The sequence below is a fragment of the Bos taurus genome, chromosome 26 (assembly GCF_002263795.3).
Source record: "Bos taurus isolate L1 Dominette 01449 registration number 42190680 breed Hereford chromosome 26, ARS-UCD2.0, whole genome shotgun sequence".
Taxonomy (NCBI): domain Eukaryota; kingdom Metazoa; phylum Chordata; class Mammalia; order Artiodactyla; family Bovidae; genus Bos; species Bos taurus.
In genome coordinates this window covers 48,235,041-48,256,260 of record NC_037353.1, presented here as the reverse complement: position 1 = coordinate 48,256,260, position 21,220 = coordinate 48,235,041, and positions in this window count along the sequence as shown.

Below are 21,220 nucleotides of genomic sequence, written 5' to 3'. Positions count from 1 at the left end.
AATCAAAAATCGAGTTGTTGTTCAATCACTATTCTATCTGACTCTTGGTGATCCCATGGACCACAGCATGACAGGCTCCTCTGTCCTCCACTATCTCCTGGGGTTTGCTCAGCTTCATGTCCGTGGAGTTGGTGATGCCATCCAACCATCTCATCCTCTGTAGTCCCCTTCTCCTCTTACCCTCAGTCTTTCTCAGTATCAGGGTCTTTTCCAATGAGTTGGCTTATTGCATCAAGTGGCCAAAGTACTAGAGCTTCAGCTTCAGCATCAGTCCTTCCAATGAACATTCAGGATTAATTTCCTTTAGGAATGACTGGTTTGATCTCCTTGCAGTCCAAGAGACTCTCGAGACTCTTCTCCAGCACCACGATTTGAAAGCATCAAATTCAAAAGCCTAGACTTTGTCCTTACTGGGTTTTAAGGCAATTTTGTGAAAGAGCTTTTGCTCGGTTGAAATAACTATGGTGTTCTCGTAAAAACAAACACAAGCGTGCAGATGGGTTTCATCTCCTTCTCTCTAGGAGTTTTGGAGGAAAATATCTCCTTGTGGAAAGGAAGCTATAAGAGGATGGCCTCCATCCCCTGCCTCCTCTCTTCCATCAACCATCCCAGACTTATTTGCTTGTGAGTCAGAAGTCAGCATTTCTGGTGCATTTCTGACTTTTCATTTTGTCATATCAGGGTGACTGTGGAGGGTAGAACATAAATACATGGACAAAGAAATGTATAAAACATAAATATATGAAATATATACACATCGATGTTTCATGCGTGAAATTTACATTGTTTTCATAATTACAATTTTAGCGTATGTGAAATTTGAGACTGACAATATTTTGAATATCTTTCAGCATCATGACGTATTCTTTGTATTTCATCTGTGCCTTCATATCATTCGATGCCCGAGACTTTCTCCCACGCCCAGATTTCGGATCCCTCATACTCCTGCCTTCATCCTGTTGGGAGCTGACCTTTCTCCTTGGCTTCAACAAGGGTCAGTTGCTCAAGTCTCAGAAATCTCTCCTGCCCCAGGTCGAGGCCCTGCCCTCTGATCCTCAGGCAGATGGCTTGAGCCGGGGGTCCTGTGGATGCCCCACTCCGTGTTCCAAACTGAACGTGTGCTTCCCAAGCTGCATCCATGCTTCCCCCACCGCTGTCCACCTGGTCGCCCAAATCAGGAACTCGGGAGACAGAATAGCCTCAATTTTTTCCTCTCCACTCCCTGGATATTATTAGCCACGCATATCCATAGGGGTGGTATTCCACAGATAGGTAGTCTACCCAGAGGAGGCCGCCTCATCCTCCTTGGTCACTCTGCCCCGTGGTTGATGGAACAGCTATGTACCCATCCTCCAGGTAATGTCTAAGAGGCATCCTTGAGCTCTGTCCTTCTCCACAGGCCAGCAACTCCCTGATCTATTGATATAAAATCTTCTTGAACCAGAACTGTGCTAATTACACCTTCAGAGTTCTCTCTGCACCCAGACTTTCCCTTTATGTTCAACCTCCACACTGCTGCCAGGGACCCGGCTAATATAAAGTTCTTTGAAACCTTCGAGTGACACCTTATCACCCGCAAGGAAACTCAACCAGTTCCTTAGTAGCATCCATTATCTTCCCCAAATCCTCTGCTTCTCCATCCTTGTCTCTTGCCACACGCTGCCTTCAATGACATCGGCCGCTCTATGTGCTTTGAACAAACCATGCCACCTTTGCAGGCTCTTAGGCTGGATATATCTTTAATACATGCCCATCCAGCTGGTGAGCTCCTAGCCACCACTTACCACAGCTACAATGCCACCCTGCTGCCCACCTCTCCTCTCTGTGCCCTGCATGTTCCTGGGCACATCTCAGCCATTGCACTTGCTGTGTGGAATCACACCTCGGCTCCTTCATACCCCTGTCTTCCTACAGGGCACTTTAGGAAGTGAGCACTTTAGGGCACTGTCTTCATTGTTTTCCTATCTCATGGCCCCAGTCAGTGCTTGGTTTAAAGTAAACATCAGTAAATACTCACCGAATGAATGAATAAATGAATACAGAGTGTTTTCCAGGCATGGTTCAAACCAGATGCCTTACCGTCATGAGCAACAAACCCACACTGAGCTGGTCTCTGCTGGCATTTTCGGCTCATCTCCCGTGACCCTCCCAAATCTACCCTTGTTGCCAGCAGCTGAACGGCCCTTCCCTCCTATATTTTCCCCCTCAGTAACCTCATCCCCAGCCTTGGCTTGGATTTCCACCTATTCTTGGATGAGTCTCAAAGGTACATCTCTAGCCAGACTTCTCCTCCGAGCTCCACATCTGTTTAGCCAGCTGCCAGCGTGGGGCTCTCACTGGTACCTACAAGTCAATGTGCCTCACCCCTGAACTGTCCTCCTCCAGGCTCCTTCCTCAGTAAATGGTGCCACCATCTGTTCCTGGGAACAAGGAGAAACAGGAGTCATTCTGAGCTCCTTCCTCTAAACCCCTCCTCGCTCATCTCCGATCCATCACCAACTGCAAGAATTCGCCTCTTGTTTATTCCTCCAACAGATACTGATCAGACACCAGTGATGTGCTGGGCTCTTCTTTGGGCCTTGGGAATTCAATGTGGGAACAAGACAAGCAAGACCCTGATCTCCTGGAGTTGACATGAGGGAGAAAACTGTCAATAAATAAGTACACAACCCAGTGGTAAAAAATGCTATCAATATAGTGAATATGACAGTGATGGAGGTGAAAGGGTAGACTGGGAAGAGGTATTCATTGCCCATGCAACATCCACTTTCCTCTTATAAAAAATCTGATTGCATTTGAGGCAACAGCATGCCTAGCTTAAAAAAAAAAAAAGCAGCAAAATAAAAGATAACTTTATATCCAGCCTCCTCACCATGAGGATGGTCATATGATATGTCTGATCAGAGACCTAAGAGTCAGTGAGTCAGGGGTGTCTGAGAAATGTCTGCTTTCCAGATGGAGGTGGTGTCCCATTCGTTCCGTGACTTCCATCTTCCTTCCTGGAACGGGAACAAGAAGTTTAAATTGGGGCAGCCTCAGTTGAAGAAAGAGGCGACCCAGACACATGCCTTGTGAGGTTCTGGAGCTACTGCTCCAGGCGTGGGCTGGTGGTCTCCAGAGGTCTTGCTTTGTGGAGGCAAACACCCATCCCCATCTGGTTGAGCCTCTGTAAAGAGTCTGTGTCACCTGGGGTCTAGTGCGATCTCAGGATGACAGGACGAGCATGAAACCCATCCCCCTGTCTCTTTGCCCACATCACCATAACCAAGGACTGGGGCCCTCCTGCCTGATGAACCAGTGTCCGTGCTGACCTCCTGTGATCCCGCCCCCATATCACAGTCAGAGGATGGCTCCACGTGCACGGTGGCTTGACAGGTGCTTTGCACAGCTGTCGGCACAACCCAGACTTCCTCACCTGGTCTCTGAGCCCTCCTGCTTCATCTGACTCCATGATCTGCTCCCAGCCTCCCTGCCTCTTTCCAGCTCTCATCCTTGCCTTGCTGCCTAATCTGGCTTCCTCTTCCCTCTCAGCTAAGGCAAGCCCATTTAAGAAACAGTAGAGACTGTCTTATGCATGATGTCTGTCTCATGCATGATGATCCCAGGACCTTGCTTGACTCCCGGCACCCAGGATATTTGTGGTACCAAAGCAGGAACAAGTGAGTGGATGAAGGCTTTGGCTCTTCTCTTGAGGCTTTCCCTGTTATCTGTCATTTCCTTCTCCTCCTGGGGACCTACAACTAAACTTTTAAGACTTAGAGAATCAGTCAATGGTATTTCGACGTTAAGATAATGTCAGCATATGATCAGGGCAGGTTGTGACAGAGGAAGCCCTTGAAAACCATCCACCACCAATACCATCTTTGCTTTGAGTCCATTCTCTCTGGAAAGAATTAGGTCTTTCAGCTTTTGTGTTTCTACAATTTCTGGCCCATACATATATTTGTAGAAGAAACATTCACCAAGAGATCTTTACAGAAACACACTGTCCCTCCATCTACCGGTTTGGGAATCTAAAGGATGAAATCATACTTCATTGACTTGGTCCCCCATCAGTATTTCCAGCACATCAAACATGTTTTAAAATCATGGGAATCGACAAATTTTATCAAAAAGAAGACTGTAGCTTGGAAATGCCGTGTCCTCCCACAGTCAGGGAAAGCAAGGAGCCGCCTCAAGCTGGGAAGCACCCATCAAGGTCAGCCATCGTCTCTGACCTTGATGCCCCAACATTCCAGTTTCCCTGGAGAGATGTACTTTTCAGAAGCATAATAACTAACGCCTGGAAGTTCTAGTTTTTCACAGAAAAATTTCTATTTTCCTCATACCTCCCTGGAAGATAATGAATGTTGTCATCTCTCAGTGACTTCCACCCTTTCTCATTATAGAAAGAATTAAATTACTGATTTATCTGAAAACATACTCCCCACCCCCCTGCCATGGTATCAATTCTCCAATTAGTTACCATCCTTTGAAAACAGTCCTGGCGGGGCTGGTGTGAGTATGACAGGGATGGCTGTGAAATCCAAAGAGCCCATGGCTTCCCTCGTCTCCTTGGCGAGAGCGTCTTTCCCTCCGCAGGAGCGCGCGCAGCAGCTCTCCGGGCGGCGGGGGGCGGCGAGCCCGGCCACCTGGTGGAACAGCCGCCCTTGGCCTGCGGGCGCCATCTTGCGCGCCCCGCCGCGTCCCGGCTGCCGGAGCCAGTTTGAGCGGCTCACTCCTGCTTCCCAATGAGTTCTGACTAAACGCCATCAACCGTATGACAGGGTCTAACAAATATCAGCACTCTGCCAGGTTCAATAAACACCTTCTTCAGGGTAATGGTCCTTAATGAGGACACCAGCCATCAGTTAGGTTGGGAACACACTGTAATTATGACTGGGCAAAGACGTCTGCAAAGAGACCCGCGCGTGTGAGGGTTGGAGCCCGGTGGGGGAGGGGAGCTCGTAAAAAACATCACCTTCGCTCTCAACTTTGTGCTGGTGGGAGGGAAAAAAAACACAACTCAAGTTTTAGAGGTTATTTCCCAAACAATGCCAACAATTTACTGACGGATCTACGGGTTAAATAGTCACTCATGTAATCCCTGCCAAGTTTCATGTATCTATAATTAAGTCAATGAGGGCCTCGGAAACTTGCTTGATGGAGCACTTGGCTAAATTGGATCTATTACATGGAGCGAAGAACACCTTCCATCAAAATAATCCTTTAGGGTCTGCCATGGATGTCATGGACGCTTCCATCAGAGCAGCTGAGACAGCCTTTGCCCCCAAGGAGCTCAATATATTATGGCTGTGTTTGTGGATAGCTCATCTCCCCAATTATGAGACCGCCAGTATTAGACACCACCTTCAAGGTGCAGAAAAAGCATCTGTCAGAGCTCGGAGGAGGGCAAGGTCGCTTTTGGGTGGGAGGGGCAGGAGCTGTTCCCAAGAGGAGGTTGTGATTCATTTCATTTATTCGTTTAAGGCTAATTTGTTGAGTGCACCGCCTGTTCCTGGTGGCCCTGGAGATTCAGAGGTGAGTGAGACAGGGCCCTGTCCAACAATGACAAGTGGACAGCCGGAGAATTAACAGACAGCTCCTGGAGGACGCGGCATTCTGACAGGTGAGAGGGGGCAGGGGAAGAGCATCCTAGACTGACACAGGCCGAGTGACGGGGAGAACGGTTCAGGAGGTTGTCAGTCCTGAAAACAAAAACAGAAGGGCGTTTTTATTGAGCACCTACTGTGTGCCACATCCTGCTTCAAACTTGACAGATTTTGACCTGCTTGAGCTCACAGTCACCCTCTCAGGGAGGAACTCTTCTCAGGCACAAAGAGAAGCATATGGGACTTAATTCACCCAATTTCTCATAGCTACTGAGGAGTGAAAGTCATGTCCGACTCTTTGCAACCCCATGGACTGTAGCCCGCCAGGCTCCTCTGTCCATGGGATTCTCCAGGCAAGAATATTGCAGAAGGTTGCCATTCCCTTCTGCAGGGGAATCTTCTTGACCTAGGGATGAAACCCACATCTCCTGCATTACAGGCAGACTGTTTACCGTCTGAGCCACCATGGAAGCCCCACTAAAGGAGAAGGGGTTAAAACTCATTTTTTGGTCATTCTTTTGCCTTCACATGTCTCCTGGAATACAGAATATATAGAAGGAACAAGAGCTACGAACGAAGAAGGAAGGCTGGGTGTGGAGGGTTTGAATGCTGCTGAGGAAATTATTCTTTGCAATTCGGGACTAAAGTCCAATCAGACGAGTGACATGTGGGCTAGAAAGATTAATCCGGCAAAAAGTAGCAGCAATCGTTTTGGGGAGGGGCATTGGGAATAAAATGGGGTTCAGGAGGCAGGGATGGTTGAGATGATGGGTGGGGAGGGTTGACAGGGGTCCCAGACTGCAGTTGGCTGGGAAACGGGATGTGGGGTCGTGGACACGGGAACACATGGAGGACCACTCAGAGGACATTACATCTGGGATCGTGCTCTTATCCACAGTTGAGTCAAGAAAGGCCCCTCAGGTCAGGGGTGAAATGGCCCCCCAGGGAGGAGCACCCTCCTCCCTCACTTGACTTCAAGCAGGCTGTTTGTTTTTTCTATTGTGAGCTTTGACAGGCAACTTAAGAGGAAAATGAGGAAATAAAATCTGTGCCTTTTGCAATCGACAGGATCAGATCCACTTGAGGAGGGGAGGGTTGGAAGCTTATGCCATTGTTGCGCTTCTCCAGTTACAAAGCCAACACAGCAGTGGGAGCACCCAGGGCTCTGCAAGCTTTCCATCCAAGAGGATCTTTCCAAATCTTAACACAAGCTGGGCAAAAAGTGTCCCTCTGACGCTAGATGTGGGTCTATGGAAGCTTCAGGTGGGGCTGCCCCTCGCTGAGAGGCAGGACCAGGCATCCTCGGGAACCTCTTTGCAGAACTACAATTCTCCAGCAGAATCCACCCTGGTCTGCTCCTGACCCTGCACGGTAAAGCATCAGGCTGGCTCCGCTGGACTCCTAGCAGGTGCCTGGGCCTCCTTCCAACACGGTGGACATTCAGGAGACGGGAATTGATTTTAGTATCATTCAAAGCTGGGTGTAGTTAGGAAAATAAGCCTGCTGCACAAAAAAAGAAAAAGAAAAAATACCGCACAACCGATTCCAAATGACAACAGAAACCACAGAGCAGTGCTTCTTGGGATGTCAAGTGAAAGGGACAGCGTCCGATACAGAACCCTCGCATAGGTTAGGCTGCCCCACCTCAGCCTGAAGAACTAATCTTCATTTGGACATAGGCCACCACGCAGTACTTTGTGAAGATATATGTACAATAGTTCAATCTCTGTGTTTTTTTTAACACAGACATTGAAGTCCAGAGTCAGTATTAACTGGGTGCTGTGCTTAGTCTCTCAGTCGTGTCTGACTCTTTGCAACCCCATGGACCGTAGCCCACCAGGCTCCCCTGTCCATGGAGATTCTCCGGGCAAGAATACTGGAGTGGGTTGCCATGCCCTCCTCCAGGGGATCTTCTCAACCCAGGTATTGAACCCTGGTCTCCCACATTGCAGACAGATTCTTTATAGCCCAGTATTAACTAAAGAGTTTCCCAAAAGAAAACAAGAATATCAGTTATCAGTCAGCATGGACTTTACAACTTGGTTGACTACATAATACAGGAAAGGGCACAGGGCAGGTCCCTTTGTGACAATTTTCCGTGCCAGGTCTCAATGGCCATTTAGTTAAAGGTGATGAAGGAAGATGTCCCTTTCCAGCCACAAGCTAATTTGAAGTTGAAATCAGCGTATTTCCTGGGAATGTGTGTCAGGATTACTGAAAAGAGGAATGCCATCTTTTAAGAGAATATTAGCATGGTGCACACCAGAAATTGCTTCTTGCTAGAATATTCCCACGGATCTTATCAATGACACTGTAATATCTTAAACATATCAATTTTTTAAATGAGCTGTTTCTTATTGAAGGCATATCCATTGTTAACTTTTTCTTTTACTTGGGGACTCTGAAAATGATTTTCATTACCTTAACACAGGGAAATTAATTTTCTTTTCATTCTTCTACAGGAAGAATTTTCCTATTGGGTAAACCTGGCTATTTCTCTTAATTATTTTTGACGTCACCCTGATTATTATTATTTTTCACTACATTAAAGAGCAAAACACATTTATGCAAAAAAAAATAGGAATTACATTAATGTACACAGAAATGGTCATCCATTTTTGTGCTCCTAGCTGTTAGAGAAATCAGACTGAGAGGAAAATGTTGAAGTAATTTGAGGAAAAAAATGGTTTAATTATCAAGTTTCTAAAAAAGATGATGATGTGCTCAGTACGGCACCTAAAGGACGAAGATTGATTTCTTTCTGAAGCAGATATCCAGAACTAAACATCAGGAGCAATTAAAAAATGCTGGTCTTTTGTAAATTACTCCCTGAAGAAATCTTGGAAATCTTTCATTTTAGTCATTTCGGTCCAGTGAACCATAAAGCCATTATGAAGGAACAAAAATACTAGAGAGAAAATTGAAATACAACAGTAATTAACAATATGAATATATCAAAATAAAAATGAATTGGAAAGAGAATGGTCACCACATATGCAATAGAAAATGAAACCATTAGAATCTTTAAAATCAAATCTAAAAGTAAAAGATACTCCAGGCAAACACGGATCAAATCAGGCACTGTTTTCCAAGATTGAAACTGCAAGATTGTAGCATCTCTCAAAATGCACGATGAAGGTGTCTTCAAAGATTTGCTCGTCTTATTTTTTGAAATGATTTCTAGTTTTTCTAAAGTACATTAAAGAGCATGAGGTACATTTTGTGTTTACTTTAGAATCATGGTTAATAACCCCCATCTTAGATTTTCACTTTTGACTTCCATATGCTAAATGCCAACAAAGAATAATAGAGGAAAACCACGGGAAATGTGCTGCTATCACAAACACAGATTTCCCTGTGGGTTCTCTAATACTTTACAGACAAATGTTAAAGATTTATTGCACACGAACATCAAACATGGTTTTACTACAGTTCTCATTTGGATCAAATTGACACATTTTACATTCATTTTAGCCCTAATGAGATTCTTTCACTACACATTATATTCTGAGTGACCCTGTACATTAAATTTGTGGCATGGAACAAACCCATTGATATAACAAAGCCCTATTCTTGCTGGTTTCTTAATTTACAAAAGAGAGAAAACAGTTTAGCAAAATCATAAATCTTGAACAAATGAATGTATTAACCAGTACTCAACAGAGAATACAAATACTATGTAGATAGGCTGTGTTATGCGTGAAATTCATTTGCAGCGTTGCTGGTTAAACTCTCCTAGACCTGGATTATAATCTGAATATTCAATAGTTCAGGCATATTTCATGATTCCAATAAAGGGACTTGGTAAAGACAAGTTGCGCTCTTAACAAAGATGGAAAAGTAGATTTGCAATCCATTTCTAAATCATTGCTCGTGGGCTACCGCCATTCAGTGTTTACTTTGGCCCACAATTACTTGTTTTAAAAAATTAGTTCTAGAAAATATTCCTGTTGCTAAATCCTCACAATAAAAAATGTGATGGAAGTTGGAACCACAGCAGCTGTTCCTCCAGGAGGGAGAAGGTGACCTTGAAAAGAGGTAGAAGGAAACTTGAAAATGTTAATTAAAATTATTAACGCTGTTTGAGGTGCTTATCTTGTTTACTGCGAAGGTGTTACTCCCTTCTGCGTAATTAGGGGTAATTTTACTTACTTTCAAGTCTGTAATTTTAAATATCACAAAGTTTTATCTTCCAGCATGAAGTAATTCATTATTGGTTGGTATGTAATGCTTGATGTCTTAATCAATATATGCAACATCTACAAATCCCTTATAATTTATCTAGAGGTCTTATATATTTTATAGAGTGGCAGGTTGTGCCTGGTACGTGAATTAATTTTTTTTTTCCTTCTGGCATTTCAGCATCATTCTAGGTTTTTGATGTGAGGAAAGATTTTTACTTGATCTGCCCTTTTATATTTCTTTCTGTTCGAGATTTTATAGGCATGAACTAATGGCAAAATAAACTTCTCTGAAGTCTGCTCTATTTGGAAACAAAGAATGCTTGTCACTTAATCCCAAAAAAACAAACCCCTCCCCCCAAACCCAATATTTTACTTCCTGTAAGAAATAAGTGTCTTCTAAGTAACTGATGCATGTTAAATCTACATAGTCTGTGCTTTAAGGTATTGCTAAAAATGTATATATGTAGCTAAATTTCATATTACAGTTGATTATTGAAGGTGTTAAGGTGGTTATGTTCACTTGATGGAGCCATGGCTTCTCTACGATTATAATGATTATAATATGATTCTATGATTATGCTGTTCTTCTCTATGATTATAATGCTTCCAAAAAATGCCTAAATTTTTGAAAAGATTTTCTCAGTGAAAAGCAGAGAAATGCTAAGGTAGGTTTTTTTTTTTTTTCATTTATAATAAATTGTGATTTTTTTTTTTCTGCTAAGTAAACTGGGAAAAGACTAAGAATAAAAAGACTATTAAGGTTACTGTCTCAGTGTAGATCTGGAAAATAGTGATTAGGTTAAGACACACTACTGGTACATGATTTTAATTAAATTGCAACAAGAAAATGTTTAGTACTAATATCAAAGGGCATCTTCAATTGATTATTGTCCTTAGCTTGGTGATTTGCTTGAAAATTTGACTGGAAACCATGTTTAGAAATACCAAGTGGTGTTTTGAAGGTGCCTGACCAGCACTCCTCAGAACCTCATCCCACTTCAGTTTAGAATAGCCTGATAGCAACATTCCAAGTTGAATATTCTAGCACAGGTTAGAGTTTAACACTCACCGATTCTACAGGGAATCAAGCTATTACCCCTCTAGGATAAATAAGAACCAGGAAGAGTTCATGCCCTTGCAAGAGCCAGGTTTTGTGGATTATTCCCCAAAGATGCAGAACCATCCCTCGTGGCCCAGTAGAGTTACCGACCCTCCCAGAGAACTTCCTGAACCAGGTGAAACGCTGTCCTAGATTCAGACTCCCGCGTGCTGATCCCGTCGTGCTCGTTCAGTAATGAGTACTCATCAGTCCTCTTGGAGGAGTCCCTGAGAATCTAAAATACCACACAAATGAACTTATCTATAAAACAGAAACGGACTCATAGAGAACAGATCCGTGGTTACCAAGGCGGGGGTGGGGGTCAGCGAAGGAGAGGGGTGGGCTGGGAATTTGGCATTAGTCGACGCAAACTGTTACATTAGGATGGATAAACAAGGTCCTACTGGACAGCACGGGGAACTATATCTAATCTCCTGGGATAAACCATAACGGAAAAGAATATTAGAAAAGAATATCTATAAGTGTATAATTGAGTCACTTTGCTGAACAGCAGAGACTGGCACAGTATTGTAAATCAACCACACTTCAATGAAAAAAGAGAGAGCTAATGAAGAGACCACAGTGACTTCACACATGCCGTGCAGGTTGAGACGGGTACGCTGGGGCTGTGCATCTCGAGGTGTGCCCTCTGGACCTCCTCACCCTCCTGCCTCTGGCTTTGTCTCCTCAAAGCTGCCTGTCCCGAGCCTCTCGGAGGATCAGCCTAGCTTCCTAACTGGACCCCAGCTGATGTCCTCCCAGGGTTCATGCTCCATGCAGCAGTCAAGGAGACCCTTTCTTTCAGATGCAGTCAGGTCCTGTGACGCCATTGCCTAAAAGGCTCCATCACACTCAGAGCCAAAGCAAAGTCCCACCAGGCCCTGTGCCCTCGTCTCATCATGTCCCCCACACAGCACCATCTTGCTGCCTTCCTCCTGGTCCTCAGAGAAGCCGAGCTGCCCCTGCCCTTTCCCTGGTCCCACAGAGCCCTCAGGTATCCCTGGATATTCAAGTCCACAGACGCTCCCCTGGCACCATGAGCAACACCGTTGGCAACGGACTGCAGCTCATTCCTTGGCTTGTGGTCACATCAACACTCACATCAAATGGACGCTTGGTTGATGTGTTTCCTTAGCTGGTGATTGTCTCTAGGCCTTCCCCCAACCATCATTCCTGGGAGGGTGTCAGCTGTCACATGCTGCACTCCGCTGCCAACACCTGGAACACTTGCAGATTCCAGCACCCCAAGTTGGCACAGCCCAGACTGAAGAGAGCGTCCTGGATAGCTCAGGCTGTTCTTCCCCAGGGGTCCCCCTTCCTCTCCCTCCCTGAATCCTTTCCCGTATTGGCCAGGGAGAGGCTGCAGGGCCAGTGCTGACCGCCCCTCTTCAGAAGCATCAGTCTTGGCATTCCTTCCTCTCTCTCTCTTGAAGACCTCCAGGTCCCTTCTCTAAGCCCCAGCACAGTGATTCTTGAGCTGAACCGGTGAGGGAAGCTGTGCCTGCACACAAGGTCACTGACACTTGCCCTGTTGGTTGGCGAGTTCCCCACTGGACTTTACTCACAGTGGGAATCGGGGTATCCTGCATAAAACTGAAGCCTGAATCTCACATGGGGCAGAAGAGTGCAGAGGTAGTGTTGTAGGAATAAGCCAAATCTGACTCTAAGTTGGAACCATTTCTTTGACTTGCTTTCCATTGCTTTTGTTATTATGATGATACATAATGGCCTGCCTCAGAGAATCCTGCCCCCTCTGCCTGACTGTTAAACTAAAATGCCTTTGTTCAGAACCCTGTCCACCTGTAGATGGCAGGAAGGAAGAAATTAACACATCCGCTTACCTGAGTCTTGCTATTCTAGGAGATATTTGCAAGATTAATCGCCTTTTTGTTTCCTCACCTCTCTCCATCTTTGATTCATAAAAGAACCTGGCATCCAGACCCAGACACGATGGTTATTTTGAGACATTAGTCTGCCATCTTCTTGGTCAGCCAGCTCTCCGAATAAAGTTCTATCCCTTGCTTTCAACACCTTGAATCTCGGATTCATTGGCCTCTTGTCTGGTGAGCAGAGCGAGCTTGGAGTTGGTACACTGGGCAACTTTTGGAGGTGATGGGGGATTGTTTGCCCCGCAGTAGAAAGGAGATTTTAATCTCGTGCATTTTGGGCTTCCCTTGAGCCTGTGGTCATTACAGTTCCATACGCTGGTGGCTGTCAGGGATGAGGTATCCATCACAGCCATGCCCCAGCCTTTGCCCTAGACCCCATGAGGTCATGCCAAATTCTCTGTCTTCCCAAAGACCTGTTTGTGGACCATTTCCTCCATGTTTTTTAATATCTTACCCCTTCATCAGGGAAAGAGATGTGTGACTGCCTCAAGCTTTGCAGGATTTCACAACTGCTTTTCCAGCCTAAGCAGCCATTGAATGAATGTGGTGTCCTGATGCCACATGGTGTTGGGCTCCACTCTACATCCTGCCTTTTCCTGCTATGACCATTCCACTACCAAATGTTGTACTTGGAACAATAGTAACTATAAAGAACCTTCTGAAAAATCATCGATTGTATATGATGAATAAACTGGTTTATTTGGGAGACTATGGGATTTTAAGGAATCTAGCTTCTACAAGTAAAAATAATAATAGTCACAATAATTCTGAGATAGATGGGAGCAACCATAGCCATAGGAACCCTGAAATATTGTCCCCTTTTTATCCATAAGCAATCAGGCTCTGAGAGGTCTAAGAACTGTCTCCAGGCCACACTGCTGGAAGACTCCAAGCTGGGATCTAAAGCCACATCTATGTGATTCCTGCCAAGTACTAACTTGTCAATTCAAGAGTCATCAGGAAATGCCAAAGGAAATGTCATTACACACACACACAAAAAATTTAGGTTTTTTTTTTTTCTTTTGTCAGTTGGCGTATAGTTGCTTTTGGCTTCCCAGGTAGCTCAGTGGTAAAGAATCTGTCTGCAAGCTGGAGATGCAAGAGATGAATGTTCAGTCCCTGGGTCCATGAGATCCCCTGGAGAAGAACATGGCAATCACTCTGGCATTCTTGTCTGGAAAATCCCAAGGACAGAGGAGCCTGGTGGGCTACAGTCCAGGGGATCACAAAGACGTGGACACAACTGAGCACACGTGTGTGCACATGGTTGCTTTGTGATGTCCTGTTAGTGTCTGCGGGGCAGCAGAGGGAGTCCGCTCTGTATTTACATATACAATCTCCTTTCGAATTCCTTTCCCATTTAGGTCACCACAGGGCACTGACTAGAGTTCCCTGTTCTGTACAGTAGGTTCTCATTAAAAAGCACTTCAGTTTTGGGGAGAGTTTTATTTCTTCAGTTTTCTAAACTATAGACCTCGGACCCTTAACAATGTGGTGACCATGGATTGGACACAAGAAAGTCTGGCCAACTTAAAACCAGGTTCATTTTTGAAACCCTTGTATGTTTGCTCAGAGCCGAAGACCAGGGGGATTTATATGGTTGTTGGAAATCTTTTCCCTGAAGAGTTAACAAATAATCTGCGATGGCTTATTAAAAAAAAAAAAAAAAAAAAAGCTCTGAGATTGAGTTGTTCTCAACTGGCTCCTTGCTTATCTTACTGGTTCACTGTTAATGGTCCTTGGGGAGCTGAGAGGGATTCGAGCATAGTGGTGTGTAGGAGACAGAAGGAAGTTTCAGAGAGAGATACAGATGACCCAGACCTTAAGCCACTAAGAGCATTTGGAGAAGTAATACTTTGTGACCCAGCCTTGTTCAACTGCCTATCTTTCCTCCACCCCTCAATCCTCATGCCCACCATCATCTACAACCACAATATTCCTTAAGAGTAAGACAGAAATATGGGCCTCCCTGAAGGCTCAGTGGTAAAGAATCTGCCTGTCAATGTAGGAGATGCAGTTTCAATCCCTAGGTCAAGAAGATCCCCTAGAGAAGGAAATGGCAAACCTACTGCAGCATTCTCGCCTGGGAAATCCTGTGGACATGGACAGAGGAGTCTGGTGGGCTCTAGTTTGTTGGCTCCCAAAGAATTGTACACGACTTAGGGACTCAACAGCAACAGGATAGGAATGTTCTTTTCCAACAAGGAAACTGGCTTTTTCCTCTTACCAGTGGTGAACTCTGTCAGAAGTTAACTTCAAGAGTGCTGGTGGCTTTCTGCATGTCCGTTTCCCAGCCAAGAGCCATTGCTCAGTGGCTGGATCCAGGCAACTCTGTGTGTGAAGGATGAAGCCCCTGGAAGGAGATTTTAAAAGTCTTTGAACATTACAGCTGGAAAGGAGCCTTGCCATCAACCAAAGACGGCCTTCTTGATCCTCAGATGGAAACCAGAGTAGGGACTTACCCAGGGTCATCAGCCAAGACAAGTTGATTCTGTGCCCATTAAAAATACATGCTGATTCATTTCATGAGAAGTCTCATCTGGCCCTGGTTTTGAATACTGTGTATTCCAGGGAAGCCTGGGCATGTCCACTGTAGCCTCCAACAATGGCCACCATGATTGGACCCCTGCCCATCCTGACTTCCTCTCTTACTTCAAACATTCAGTTGATGTTTCTTTTGCTCACAGGATTTCTCTCTCAACCTTGTGAAGGCTGGCCTTCATCACCATTCATGTCTCAGACCTAGGGCACCTTCTCAGAGGGGTCCTCCTGACCCATCTTATCAAAAATCAAGCCCTTGCCCACCAGCCCTCTGCTTTCCTTCTCATCATGATCAAAGTAGCTGGACATCAACTCCAACTTATAAGAAGACAAAGATCTTGACTCCTTTATTGACCCAAGGCTGGACTCAATACATTAATATGCAGTCAATATTAAGAGCCATAAGACACCCAAGGATGGGAATGCCCTTAATGCTACAGAATTGTACACTTAAAATGGTTAAAGTACTAAATTTGATGTCATGTATGTTTTACCACAATAAAAGAAACTTAATAAAAAACTAATTTAATGCCTTCCTGGGAAGGCTCCAAGAGTCATTCATTAGTCAGAAGGAGAGTACCAGAGAACGGTCCCTTAGATACAATGGCAGAGTTTTGCAAAAGGGACCATAGCATCTGTTGCTAAGGAGATGATGAAATAACATATCACTGCAGCTGTGTTGTATCCTGAACAACAAAATATTTTCCAACTGTAAAAGACCAACATTAAAACATGTGTGATGGTATGTACATACCATGTGGTCCTATGAACTTCACATTTCAGCCTCTTTCAATGTCACTGAAGAATTTATACTTGGGCTGCACAGAGAGAGCCAGAACAAAACCCATAACAATAGGCTTCACTTGCGGGCAGTGGTACACACATGCTTTACACATTACGGCATCATCTTACGCATCCTGGCAGAGCTAGAGAATGAGAACAAAATGTCCTGTGGACCGAAGAAGTAATAATAAAGGATACGCAGCCTGCAGCTGAGAAGATGTCTGGGAGGGGCCATCTCGTTCTCACACCATCTGCTCCTCTGATCCCCCAATGTCGCTCTGCCCTGAAGTTCCAATCAGTGTCTTTGAAATGGGGGAGAAGAGGAGAAATCCAGAGCTTTCAAGTTGTTCTTAATTCGTTTTCATGTACTTAAAACATTTCAGAAGTTATGTACATTGCAATTTTAGAGAGAGTTGCACACAGTCCCAGTGGGTATAAGATTAAAAGCAGCAGTTGGTCCAGGTACTAAGTAGCAGAGAGGAGTCTTTCCGAAGGAAATTTTTCATGTTCACAGCGGTTTTCCCATTTAGAAAGCCTGAACGCAGACTTACCACAGCAAACTGAAAATAAGCAAAGTTACAGGTGCTGGAGAAACCTGGAAAATTCACGAGTTTCATAAGAAGCTGGGTTATGAATGTCTCCCCTCCAGCCACATCTCTGCACCACCAAAGGCAGAGAACTCTGTAGATGTGGAGTTTACCATCACATGAGAGGGCTCCCAAATTAAGTTAAAATTGGGATATCTATTTAGATGTCTGGTGGAAACGTCTTAGGAGCAAAACACTACTTTTGTCGTGTTCAAACTTGGAATCTGGCTGTGCCTGGCACCCGAAATACCCAAAAATTGCTGGTATTTGCAGAAATTGTTGCAAACCTCTTAACGAAACATAGACTTTGATGTGAAAATGAAATCATAGCTGAGTGCATATTTGTGAAACCCAAAGAATGGTCTTCTCTTTAAATAGGCTATTGAAATAATTGTTTAAATTTTTGTGATTACGTTATCTTTCCTTTTGTTTTTCTTTGATTTTTTAAAATTATTATTATTTTAGTTATAGGGCTTCCCAGGTGGTGCTAGTGGTAAAGAACCCACCTGCCAATGAAATAAGAGATATGTGTTCAATCCCTGGGTGGGAAGATACCCTTCAAGAAGACATGGCAACCCACTCCAGTATTCTTGCCTGGAGAATCCCAGGGACAGAGGAGCCTGGCAGGCTACATTCCATGGGGTCGCACAGAGTCGGACATGACCGAAGTGGCTTAGCACGCTCGCAGGGCAGGCATTCTGGACTCATCATTTCTGCGTGTTCTTTGTCTTTTGACCATTTGTGGGAGGCTCAGCTGGGAGTTTTCTGCCCCCTAGCTTTGGAAATTCTAGCTGAAATGCCAAGAATTTTGTATGCAAATAAGAACCAATAACTGATTGTTTTCCTTTAGCTTCAGAGAGAGGGGCTGTTGCCTTTCTCCCCATGCTGTGTCAGAAAGACCTCGCTAATGAAGGGGCTTTTCATGTAGGAGGAGAAATGGCTGTGGAAGGAAAGACAAGGGTTAAGATCAAAGGGCAGATGCACTCATTTACAGCATATTTTCATGGGCTGGAACGGCCTCACATGATCTGTGACATTTGGCCACAATGGAGAGAATTTGGAGAGCGAGCGAGGTCAGGTGGGCGTCTTGGGAGAAAAACAGAGAGAAATACTATAAAATATGTGCAGTTGAGCGGAAAAATCAGCATCTGCCAGCTTTTTGTTTTCTTTCTTGTTTTTTTGGATTCACAGGAAATCGTGTGTGTGCACACACGTGTGTGTGTGTGTACGTGTGTGTGTGTGTGTGTGTGCGCACATGTGTGGTGGGGCTCTGAAAATGAGAGAGGAGAAAGAACCTCTCAGAAAGGGAGTGGAAGGAAGAAGCTAAATAAATGGAGCTCTTCCTTTGAATGTCCAAGTGCCAATCATACAGACGGAAACCTCAAGGTGGAAAGTTTGGGTCCCCCCACCCCCACCTTGGAGTGAGCGTGCGGAAGAGGCAGCCAGGACTGGGTAGATGCCCCCAGATGGATGAAACCCAGACAGATCACTGTCTTGCTTTGCATGGCTTCTGCACACTGGCCCCAGGACGCCGCCCTCAGACTAGCAGGACTCTGTGGTCAGGTGTGTGTGGAAGCACCAGGGCAGAAAGCGCTTCTCTGTGCCTGTGGGATGCTGTGGTTCTGCAGTACGTGAATATACATCCTCCAGTGCCTGATCTCTTCCTCGTCTTGGGATCTTTGTTTCCTTAATAACCCTAGGATATTCCCTTTGGCATGCTGTCCTCTCTGGGACTGGCTTCATCTGCTCGTTCCTCGTGGAGGCTGGTCCTTGGAAGCCCGTCTGAGATGGTGTGGGGTGGGGACGGTATTTGCTAAGGATTAACCCCTCTAGAAGGATGGAGAGGAAGCAGGAAAGGGGGAGGGTGGAGTGAATTGCAGTGGAGACTTCCCTGGTGGCTCTAATGGTAAAGAATCCGCCTGCAATGTGGGAGACCTAGAGGAGGGCATGACAACCCCCTCCAGTATTCTTTCCTGGAGAATCCCATGGACAGAGGAGCCTGGCGGGCTACAGTCCATGGGATCGCAAAGAGTTGGACACGACTGAGTGACTAAGCACAGCACAGCACAATCCATAATTTGCCCCAACTGTACGTGCATGCAGCTATTTTTAGTCCCTTATTGTTTCTTTAAAATTCTCCAAGCCAGGCTTCAGCAATATGTGAACCGTGAACTTCCTGATGTTCAAGCTAGTTTTAGAAAAGGCAGAGGAACCAGACATCAAATTGCCAACATCCACTGGATCATGGAAAAAGCAAGAGAGTTCCAGAAAAGCATCTATTTCTGCTTTATTGACTATGCCAAAGCCTTTGACTGTGTGGATCACAATAAACTGTGGAAAATTCTGAAAGAGATGGGAATAACAGACCACCTGATCTGCCTCTTGAGAAATTTGTATGCAGGTCAGGAAGCAACAGTTAGAACTGGACATGGAACAACAGACTGGTTCCAAATAGGAAAAGGAGTTCATCAAGGCTGTATATTGTCACCCTGTTTATTTAACTTCTATGCAGAGTATATCATGAGAAACGCTGGACTGAAAGAAACACAAGAATTGCTGGAATCAAGATTGCTGGGAGAAATATCAATAACCTCAGATATGCAGATGACACCACCCTTATGGCAGAAAGTGAAGAGGAACTAAAAAGCCTCTTGAGGAAGGTGAAAGTGGAGAGTGAAAAAGTTGGCTTAAAGCTCAACATTCAGAAAATGAAGATCATGGCATCTGGTGCCATCACTTCATGGGAAATAGATGGGGAAACAGTGGAAACAGTGTCAGACTTTATTTTTCTGGGCTCCAAAATCACTGCAGATGGTGACTGCAGCCATGAAATTAAAAGACACTTACTCCTTGGAAGGAAAGTTATGACCAACCTAGAGAGCATATTCAAAAGCAGAGACATTTTGCCAACAAAGGTCCATCTAGTCAAGGCTATGGTTTTTCCAGTGGTCATGTATGGATGTGAGAGTTGGACTGTGAAGAAGGCTGAGTGCCGAAGAATTGATGCTTTTGAACTGTGGTGTTGGAGAAGACTCTTGAGAGTCACTTGGACTGCAAGGAGATCCAACCAGCCCATTCTGAAGGAGATCAGCCCTGGGATTTCTTTGGAAGGAATGATGCTAAAGCGGAAACTCCAGTACTTTGGCCACTTCATGCGAAGAGTTGACTCATTGGAAAAGACTCTGATGCTGGGAAGGATTGAGGGCAGGAGGAGAAGGGGACGGCAGAGGATGAGATGGCTGGATGGCATTACTGACTCGATGGACGTGAGTCTGAGTGAACCCCGGGAGTTGGTGATGGACAGGGAGGCCTGGCGTGCTGCGATTCATGGGGTCGCAAAGAGTCGGACACGACTGAGTGACTGACCTGATCTGATCTGATGGTTTCTTTGTATTTTTCGCTGGAGGAGACCTCTGTCTGGGTGTATGCACTGCAGTGAAGCGTCCGAGGCCCCAGGTCTCAGCCTGTCTCAGGACTGAGACAGCGGTCTCGTGTTGGACTGATGGGGCAGGTCTCAGAGCCCTGCTGAGGCCCAGCAGCCTCCACACTGTGGCCGCATCCCAGGGCCAGAAAGGACTCACCCTCGATACCTCCCCACTCCTTCTAGCGGCCCCCCCTCCTCAGCTAGCACATCTGCTGACCTTGAAGCTGGCCTGGGAGTGTGACTGAGACCACCATTCCTCCGGATCCAGTCCCTGACCACAGGCAGAGCTGGGCACTCACCTGCTTGCCCTGACGACTAGGCAAGGGAACATCAGAGGTGCCCCAGGGGTTTCTGGGGGCCACGCACTTACCCTCTCACCCACCTCCTCTCCCACCCCTGTGTCACAGCAGACTGACCTTTTCCAGATGACCAGGCTCCAGTCTCCTGAAGGGCCAGGTGGCAGCCTCAACTTGGAGTTCAGTGGGACTTTGGTGTGTCTCTTTGGGAAAGAGCTTTCCTTGGAGACCAAGACCCTAATCCTGCAGAGCATAGAAGTATGGAGACAGGACTCACAAAATCTCCTGGGCGCCTCTCCACCAGGGTTACTGACTCATGAGTTTTTCTCACTGGGGACTGGGGACACAGCATCCTGAGAAGGCCCTTGCTTCCATGGTTCCCTGCCCCTGGAGAAGGGTGCCCCATCCTCATCGGGCATCACCTCCTGATCGTCACTTCCTCATGCCAGGGCCCCACCAGGCTGGCGGCTTCCTGGTGGCTCTCTGTCTGATACTATGGTTCCCTCCCACAACACCTTTGCTATGGAGTCAGCCCCTTGTGATTTTCAGAGGATCAATACCAGTGGATCAAACCCTCTTGACCACTTGGGCTGCGGTGCCGCCTGAGGCCCTGTGGGCAAAAAAAGGCAAACCCATAGTGAGAGCATGTGCCCGTTGCTGTAAAAGCAAGCACATCCAGCCCTTCGACATGGAAGGGGCCCAAAGAAATCAACTCACCACCAAGTAATCCGCCGGTCCTGGAGGTAGGACGCCTTGTCAACCTTCCTGTCTGAATCCTCACGCCCAGCTCTTGCACACCTGGGCTCGCCCCTCACCTGCATACCAG